This window comes from Lasioglossum baleicum, chromosome 17 (assembly GCF_051020765.1).
Source record: "Lasioglossum baleicum chromosome 17, iyLasBale1, whole genome shotgun sequence".
In the NCBI taxonomy this organism is placed as follows: domain Eukaryota; kingdom Metazoa; phylum Arthropoda; class Insecta; order Hymenoptera; family Halictidae; genus Lasioglossum; species Lasioglossum baleicum.
This window is the reverse complement of record NC_134945.1, coordinates 2,916,415-2,924,961: the sequence shown is the minus strand read 5'-3', so window position 1 is coordinate 2,924,961 and position 8,547 is coordinate 2,916,415. Positions and strand designations below refer to the sequence as shown.

The following is an 8,547-nucleotide window of genomic DNA, read 5'->3' as shown; positions in this document are numbered from 1 at the left end:
ATACGAATTATTTATCGATTCGAAAGTGAAAGTTAAATTCTGGATCGTCGACTTGACCGCGCATCCCTTAGGCCTTCTACCACCGGCTGTGCAGCTCGTCGACCTGGCCGTACGTCCCTTGGCTTTCGGTACTGCCGTGTACCTGAAGACATCTGTGCAGTTCGTCACCGAGTGACCCAGTGACACACATTTCGAAGCAGCAAATGGATTTACGGCTGAATACGTGAGTTTTTAATTCAATCAGTTTCTGCTTCTTCTCTTTTTTTACGATTATCTCGTAAACTAAAGCCGATCGCCAAAAAGTCTAAAGAGAAATGTTGTTCAGAATCATGGTCTGGACAACGTATCCAAAGCTCATCGAAATCGGAGAGGATTCACATTATCGAGAAACTCTTGTTCGTTGCGATGTCACGGCGTACCACCGACACTCGCATGCCGGCGCGGCGCGGCGCGGCGGGCCAGGACGCGCTCTGATTGGTCCGTGTTTTTCGTTAATAACTCCTAAACAAAGCCGCAGTTGACATTGGTGCAAAGGAAAATGTCTCTTAGAATGGTCTCAGGGACCACCCCCTTTCGGGATTTTCACGAATTTTGGGACACCCTGTATATAGTAGAATAGGTGAATAGATGGACTTACATTGATGGACTTTTATTTTATAAAAGATATGTAGATGATATTCTTACTTGTTGCAAACTTGATCAAGTAAGAACGTTGGTTGATACTTTTCACAATTTTCACAGCAGACTACAGTTCACACATGAAATTGAAATAGATTCAAGTCTTAACTTCCTTGATGTCAGTATTATTAGAGTGGGTAAAGAACTGAAAACAAATTGGTTTCACAAAACTAGCTGGTCTGGCAGATACGTAAATTTTTATTCTTTCCATCCGTTACAACATAAGATAGGTCTTGTCAAAGGTCTTATTGATCGTGCCATCCTTTTAGCAAATCCTGAATTCAGATCGAACAATCTGTCACTCATTAGGAATGTACTTAAGCATTATGGATACCCTGAAAATCTCGTTTCTAACATCATCAAAGAACGAGTATTTGATCTATACCATCCTCTCTTCGTCGAAAAGCGAAAAGAAGAAAGGTTCATAGCAAAAGGTCCAATAAATAGTTAGAATACAGTGGTTATCCCATTTGTGAACAACATTTCTAATGACATTAGAAGAATTTTCAGGAAGGTTGGCATACACACTATCTATAACATACCATTTAATTTGAAAAATTGGTTTCCACCAATTAAAGATAAAATACCTACGTTGAAGAGTTGTAATGTAGTATATGCAATACCTTGCAAGGATTGTAACCATGAATACATTGGACAAACATCTAGAGACCTAGACACACGTATCACTGAGTGTCTCCAACACAACACACCGCTTTGTTTTGACGAAGCATTCACTTGAGTTTGACCATATATTTGACTTCGACAATACCAAAGTAATAGACAGAGAACATATCCTACAAATAAAAAAAAATTAAACCGACTTCGAAAAAACGCACTAAAAAGTATAAAATTTAACCGACTTCGAAAAAGGAGGAGGTTACTCAATTCGATCTGTATGTGCCTTTTCTTCGCTTTTTTTTTCTATGTATGTTCACCGATTACGTCGAGTCCAATCGGAACGAAACCTTTTGCATCTTGTAGAGTATGTTCCCGGGATGGTCCCGTGCAAAAAAAATTTTACATTTCTTTATTAATTACGATTTTATTTGCGAAAATGTAGGGTGGTGATACCGTCGTGAACTTCGCTGAATGTTAGACATTAGGAACAATAACGACGCGGCGCGTCGTTACCACTATCGATTGCCGCTTTCAGATATTTATAAATTACGATTTGGAATGTGACGGCTGACAGAGATAATAACAGAGATTTAAAAAAGTGTGAAATAAAGAAAAAACTTAAAAAAAAAAATTAAACTGACTTCGAAAAAACGCACTAAAAAGTATAAAATAATTTCCATTTAATATATGTGAATACACACGAACTTTAAATACAATACAATCTTTTCGGAGGCGGCGCAAATATATTATTATTTAAATATAAATATATTAGTATTTAGAACAATTTAAGGATTTTCGTAATTTCCAGTGTCGAAAATTTTCAATTTTGCGCCGCCTTCGAAAAGATTGTATTGTATTTAAGTTCGTGTGTATTCACATATATTATATACTTTTTAGTGCGTTTTTTCGAAGTCGGTTTAATTGTTTTTTTTAAAGTTTTTGCTTTATTTCACACTTTTTTTAATCTCTGTTATTATCTCTGTCAGCCGTCACATTCCAAATCGTAATTTATAAATATCTAAAAGCGGCAATCGATAGCGGTAACGACGCGTCGCGTCGTTACTGTTCCTAATGTCTAACATTCAGCGGAGTTCACGACGGTGTCACCACCCTACATTTTCGCAAATAAAATCGTAATTAATAAAGAAATGTACATTTTTTTTGCACGCGACCATCCCGGGAACATACTCTACATGATGCAAAAGGTTTCGTTCCGATTGGACTCGACGTAATCGGTGAACATACATAGAAAAAAAGCGAAAAAAAAGGCACATACAGATCGAATTGAGTAACCTCCTCCTTTTCCGAAGTCGGTTAAAAAAAGGTTACTACTGCAACCGACTCACACGATTAAACAACATAGCGTAAATCTTAGATACGAAACGCCTAAGATTCATGATTATTACGCGGCATTACTGAACCAGTAATGTGTTATGCATTCACACCTTCTACTCGATAATTCCATAGGGCGTGTGGTATCCTCTTTTATTCCACTCTACGTTCGGTAATCATACGCAAGGTCGGATAATCAATAAATAACAACACAACAGTTTAACCTGTACTTGGCCGTGCGGTGCGTTCTCACTTCGATCTCTCGATCAACAAACCTCGCGGCTATGGGTTACCAAGTCCCCCCCAACACGCCGCTCGGCACATCTTTTATTTTAATAACCGTTTCCCCAACCTCTATGTTACTTTCCACGGCTCTTCTCTTCCGATCCTCCTGTTCCTTCCCTTTTGCTTTCATTTCAAAATCTCTTTCTCTTACCTCTAAATCGGTTTCTGAATTCTCGATATCTATGATTGAAGGCAGTTTATCTCTAAATTGTCTCCTATAGAATAACTCGGATGGAGTCTTCCAGTGACTGAATGAGGTGTACTATTGTACATCATCAGATAATTGAGAAGATCATTTTTCCAGTTTGATTTTTGGCTTTGGCTAATTTTGAGTCTTTTTAATATGTCACGATTTTGTCTTTTGACCTCTCCATTTTGTTGTGGCCAGTAAGGTATTGTATGATATAAAATTATACCGTATTCGGAGCAGAACCTTTTGAAATCTACGCTTGTAAATTGTATACCATTATCCGCTGTTATGCTAACCGGTATACCTATTCTCGAAAATATCTCTTTTAACATATTAATTGTTTCTTCTGCGCCTATTGACTTTGTTATTTTAATTTCTTTATATCTGCTAAAATAATCTATTATTACAAAAAGGTGATGCCCACTAGGAAGCGGTCCAAGGAAATCAATAGCAATGTCTACCCATGCTTGTATCGGCAACGCGCGCCTTTTCATAGGGTTTGGTGGATTGGGTGCTGATACCAAGGTGCAACCCTTGCAAGCCTTTACATAATTTTCAGCATCTTTGTCGATTTTAGGCCACCATACTTTTGAGCGTAGTCTGGATTTCATAGCTACTATTCCTGGGTGTCCTTCGTGGGCAGCTGCCATTACTCTAGCGCGTAATTTTGTAGGTATCACAATTTTAGTACCTCGTAGTACAATGCTATCCTGGCTACAAAGTTCGTTTTCAAAAAACTTGTAATTGTTAACATCATGGTCCCAGTTTCTACTGTGCAGAGCCTTTCTAACCATTTTTAGTTCCTCATCCAACTCACTCGCGTTTTTTATGTCTTTTAATGGTACAGCTATTGGGCAAGACTGGTCGATTACGAGATTTATGTAATTATCATCGTCGAATGGACGGGGTTCTGTGTTTGTGCATAATCGCGATAAAGGGTCAGCAATATTAGTTTTACCTGGACGGTATACTACTTTATAGTTATAAGATTGTAGTCGTAAAACCCATCGTTCAATTCTAGCACACGGTCTAGAATTAGGCCCAAATATTACTTCAAGGGGTTTATGGTCGCTAATTAGTTCGAATGAATTTTTCCCGTATAAATACATCTTAAAGTGTTCAACTGCCCAAACTAAGGCAAGAGCCTCTTTTTCAGTTTGGCAATAGCGCTTTTCGCATTCTGTGAGACTTTTATTACCGAAAGCAATAATACGTGGTCCATTTGAATCATATTGTATGAGAACCGAACTTAACCTAACCCCACCGGGCTGGCATCCGCGACTACTTGTGTCCTATCGTCTGGGTCGTAGTATCCTAACTTCTGTATATTTGTCAATGATTGTTTTAATTTATTGAATGCTTGTGACTGCTTGCTAGTCCAATGTCGCGTAATGTCAGCAGTCTTGCCTAGTTTAAGCCGTAACAATTCTCGAATTGGGTTCGTTAACGTTGCTAAATTAGGTACCCACTTCCCTACGAAATTGACAAGGCCTAAAAAACTCTGAAGTTCTTCTATAGTTTTTGGCTCTCTGCATGTTTCAATTGTCTTTGTATATTTATCCAGCGGTCTGATACCTTTATCTGATAATTCGTGACCAAGGAATTGTATATTTTTTACCTTGTAAATACATTTTCCCCCTCGTTGAGCAATATTTTATAATCATTCAGGATTTCCACTACTTTGGCGAGTCTGGTATTATGTTAGCTTTCATTACATCCGAATACTACTATATCATCAATGAAATTAACTACTCCGTCGCGTCGCATGGTAATAAGATCTTCTCTAGAATTTTTTGGAAAAGCTCTCTCCGTCACTCTTGAGGACAGGAACCATAGGTGAAATCCAATTTGACGGGCTATTTACTGGTTCAATGATATCGCTCCTCAATAAATTTTGTATCTGGTCCTTTATTTTATTCTCAAGCGGTATTGGCACTCTACGATATGGCTGACAGACTGGTCTTACTGATTTGTCGATTGGGATGTTAACTTTCACATCCCTAAATTTTGGAAAAATCCCGCTATCTATCGCGTTGATAACTGCCCCTATCTTCAATACCTTCAGTTTTATGGCGGTTTCCTTACCTAGCAAATTCCTAGTCCCATTTTTTATAACATAAAGCGTCGCCACATTCGTTTCATTACCGACAACAATCTCCGCGTTAAAAGAACCTATAACTGTCAAGGGCTTTCGACTGCCATAAGCCATAAATGTTTTGTTTGGATTCTTTACGAGATTGTGGGCCATAACATTGTGTAGTTTCAGATTATTCCAAGTCGTATCGTTTATTATATTGCATTTGCTCCCAGAATCTATTAGCATTTCCAAGTTTACTCCGCCTATTTGACATGTTATGCTTTCGTTGTCATCTATATGAAATATAAAATCAACCTCTGTGCTGTTCTTTTCATCTTTGTTTGATCTATGTTTCTTGTTTTCAGTGTTTGTAGCCATCCGCACTTTAAGCATTTTTTCATTCGAGCTGGGCAATTAATGTAATCGCTCGAGTGTTTGTCATTTCCACATCGAGTACATGATTTTGAAATTGCATTGTTATTTTTAGTTTCTATACGGTTTACTACTTGAGGAGCTAGTTCTACTTTCGTTGGATTAAAATTATCCATCTGTATTTGCACTGCTTCTAACACGTTTGCCTCCATAATTATTTTGTCGAGAGTTACCTCATCACCCAGTGTGAGTAATTTTTTCCTTAGTTTACTCGACTCACACTTCTCAGTTATCTGGTCTATGAGGTTCTCTTCAACGTTTGTGAATTTGCATTTCGCACACTGACGCCATAATCTCACCAAAAACTTTTCAAACCTTTCCCCTGGATCTTGCTTCATTAATCTAAGTAGATGCCTCTCATACATTTTACTATGTTTAGGCAAAAAGTAATTGTCCAGTTTTCTTATAGCGATTTTAAAAACATCGCTGTCTTCCTCTGTTGTCTGAGCATCTGGAATGTTGTAATAGATTTCTTGTAATTGTAGGCCCCCCATGTGTAGTAGCGTTGCTCGTTTTTGTTCTGGTTTATTAATAATCGCTGCTAGTATATAATTTTCAAATCCTCTCTTCCATTTTTCTCACCGTAGACCGACAGAAGCCAAATCTCCTTCACAGTCAAAAGCATCTAGTGGACTGATCTGGGACATCTTGTTCATCTTTTCCTCTTTTTAATTGACAATATCGTCAATTTACTCTTTGATTGACCGATCTGCAAGGATATAACCTGGGTTTAGGTACCATTTAGTGTTAGCTAAATTACCTTTCCAGTACTAATTGATTATATCATTTACTTACTCTTTGGTTAACCGATCTGCAAGGATACAACCTTGGTTTAGGTACCCTTTAGTGTTTACTAAATTACCTCTTTTCTGTATCAATTGACAATGTCGTGTAAATTCCTACTTCGGTTAACCAATCTGCAAGGATACAACCTTGGTTTAGGTACCTTTTAGCGTTTGCTAAATTACCATGTATTTTCTTTTTTTTTTTGTTTTTTCAAATTTTGTACTTTTGTTGGTTATGCGAGAGCTTATATTTCATTTGCGGAATAATTTTCCGTTACGAAATAATTTCGTATACATACTTACTTTGATCCTCGTCGCCAATTGTGGTATCCTCTTTTATTCCACTCTACGTTCGGTAATTATACGCAAGGTCGGATAATCAATAAATAACAACACAACAGTTTAACCTGTACTTGGCCGTGCGGTGCGTTCTCACTTCGATCTCTCGATCAACAAACCTCGCGGCTATGGGTTACCAAGTCCCCCCCAACACGCCGCTCGGCACATCTTTTATTTTAATATACTGTGTACACCACAGGGCGGATATTAGAAATGCCCTTGTGGATCAAGTGAACCAAATGAGAACCAAGGTGAGCATGCATTTGTCACTTGATACGAGACTGTCGCGCGTCTGTGTGACGTCCGCAACGTGCACCTCTTAGTCCAGTCAACGAAACGTTGTAGAGGGAAATGGAAGGAACACAATTTTTAACTTTGGGTCTTTGTTTGGACTAGTTAGAAGGTAAACATACTAAAAGTCCCCACTCCTAGGAGGTGAGCGGGGTGCAGGGAGGCACGTAGAAGGTCCCCTTCTTTGGTTTTCCGCCTATATCTCGGAAACTATGCGTCCTAGCGATAAGACCATTCTATACAAAATTAAAGCTGACAAAATGTGCCACCAGATAGGTTGGATTCAGTTTTTCGCTATCTCGCACAGTTGCCGAGATATCCGCGCTCAAAGTTGACTATTTGTGCTGAAAAGTTAACTAGTCAAGTAAGGCGAAACACGTGAGGCAAAAGTTTCTTTTTCACAATTAGTGAAGTTTGAGCGCGGATATCTCGGAAACTGTGCGTCCTAGCGATAAGACCATTCCACACAATATTAAATCTGACAGAATGTGTCACAAGATTGATTCGATTCAGTTTTTCGATATCTCGCATAGTTACCGAGATATCCGCGCTCAAAGTTCACTAATTATGAAATATAAATTTTTGCCTCATTTGACTAGCTAACTCTTCAGCACAATCAGTGAACTTTGAGCGCGGATATCTCGGAAACTATGCGAGATAGCGAAAGGGAAGAAAAAAAATTATAGAAGAACATTTGTCAAAAAAGCAGGAAAAAGAGAGATACAAAATTAAAAAAGAACAGGAACAAGAAATCAATAATAATTTACACGAAAGAAAAAAGATAATTACAAAACAAATTAAGGGCAGAATGTGTAATATACAAAATATAATAATATATTCATATGTGCATCATTAAAGATTTAATATAGTTCGATGTTATAGATCAGGCATGGGCCTAATTTTTGGGCAATTTTTGCTCGATCGGAGGCATTTTCAAGGAATACCCCACTCCTCCTGTTCGCGCGTCTCGCTCCCCGTAGATACCATAGTGCTTGGAGCACTATAGTGTCTGTTGCAGATTATATGTAAATTCAATTTGTCCCGGTGTAGGGTTTACTTCTGTCCAGGTACTAGCTTAGATTGGATTTAATATGTCCAACTACAGGTTTGAATTATTCTTGTTAATACAATTAAGATATTAACCTAAACAATGATTTTTTTATTTTAAATTACTTTACAAACTCTGAACTGTATGTTAAAACTCTTAAAAAATTATTTTTGTTTATTTAAAGTGATAAAATTAAAAATAGAAAAACATGCTGTCCAGGCATAGGGTACTTCACCTTAGCTTCTGAGATATAATCGGAAAACCGAAAAAGGGGACCTTCTATGTGCCCCCCTGCACCCCGCTCACCTCCTAGGAGTAACTAGTCCAAACAAAGTCCCACAGTTAAAAATTGTGTTCCTTCCATTTCCCTCTACACTCCTCTAATGAGCATTCATTGACTGGACTATAATGCAAAATATACTCATGAATGGCTTTCATTGCCAATATATTGATGGATTTCGAATTTCTTGTA

General features: G+C 37.9%; 1 long non-coding RNA gene across 1 annotated transcript; it reads right to left on the bottom strand.

Annotated features, from left to right (window-relative positions):
* Positions 1-770: 770 nt before the first annotated feature.
* LOC143217523 (uncharacterized) lies at positions 771-6,839 on the bottom strand. Its single transcript, XR_013010838.1, has 4 exons — positions 6,701-6,839; positions 6,408-6,529; positions 2,643-6,321; positions 771-1,472 (listed from the first exon to the last, which is right to left on the bottom strand). It is a non-coding gene; the product is annotated as an uncharacterized LOC143217523 (long non-coding RNA).
* Between the last annotated feature and the right edge of the window lie 1,708 nt (positions 6,840-8,547).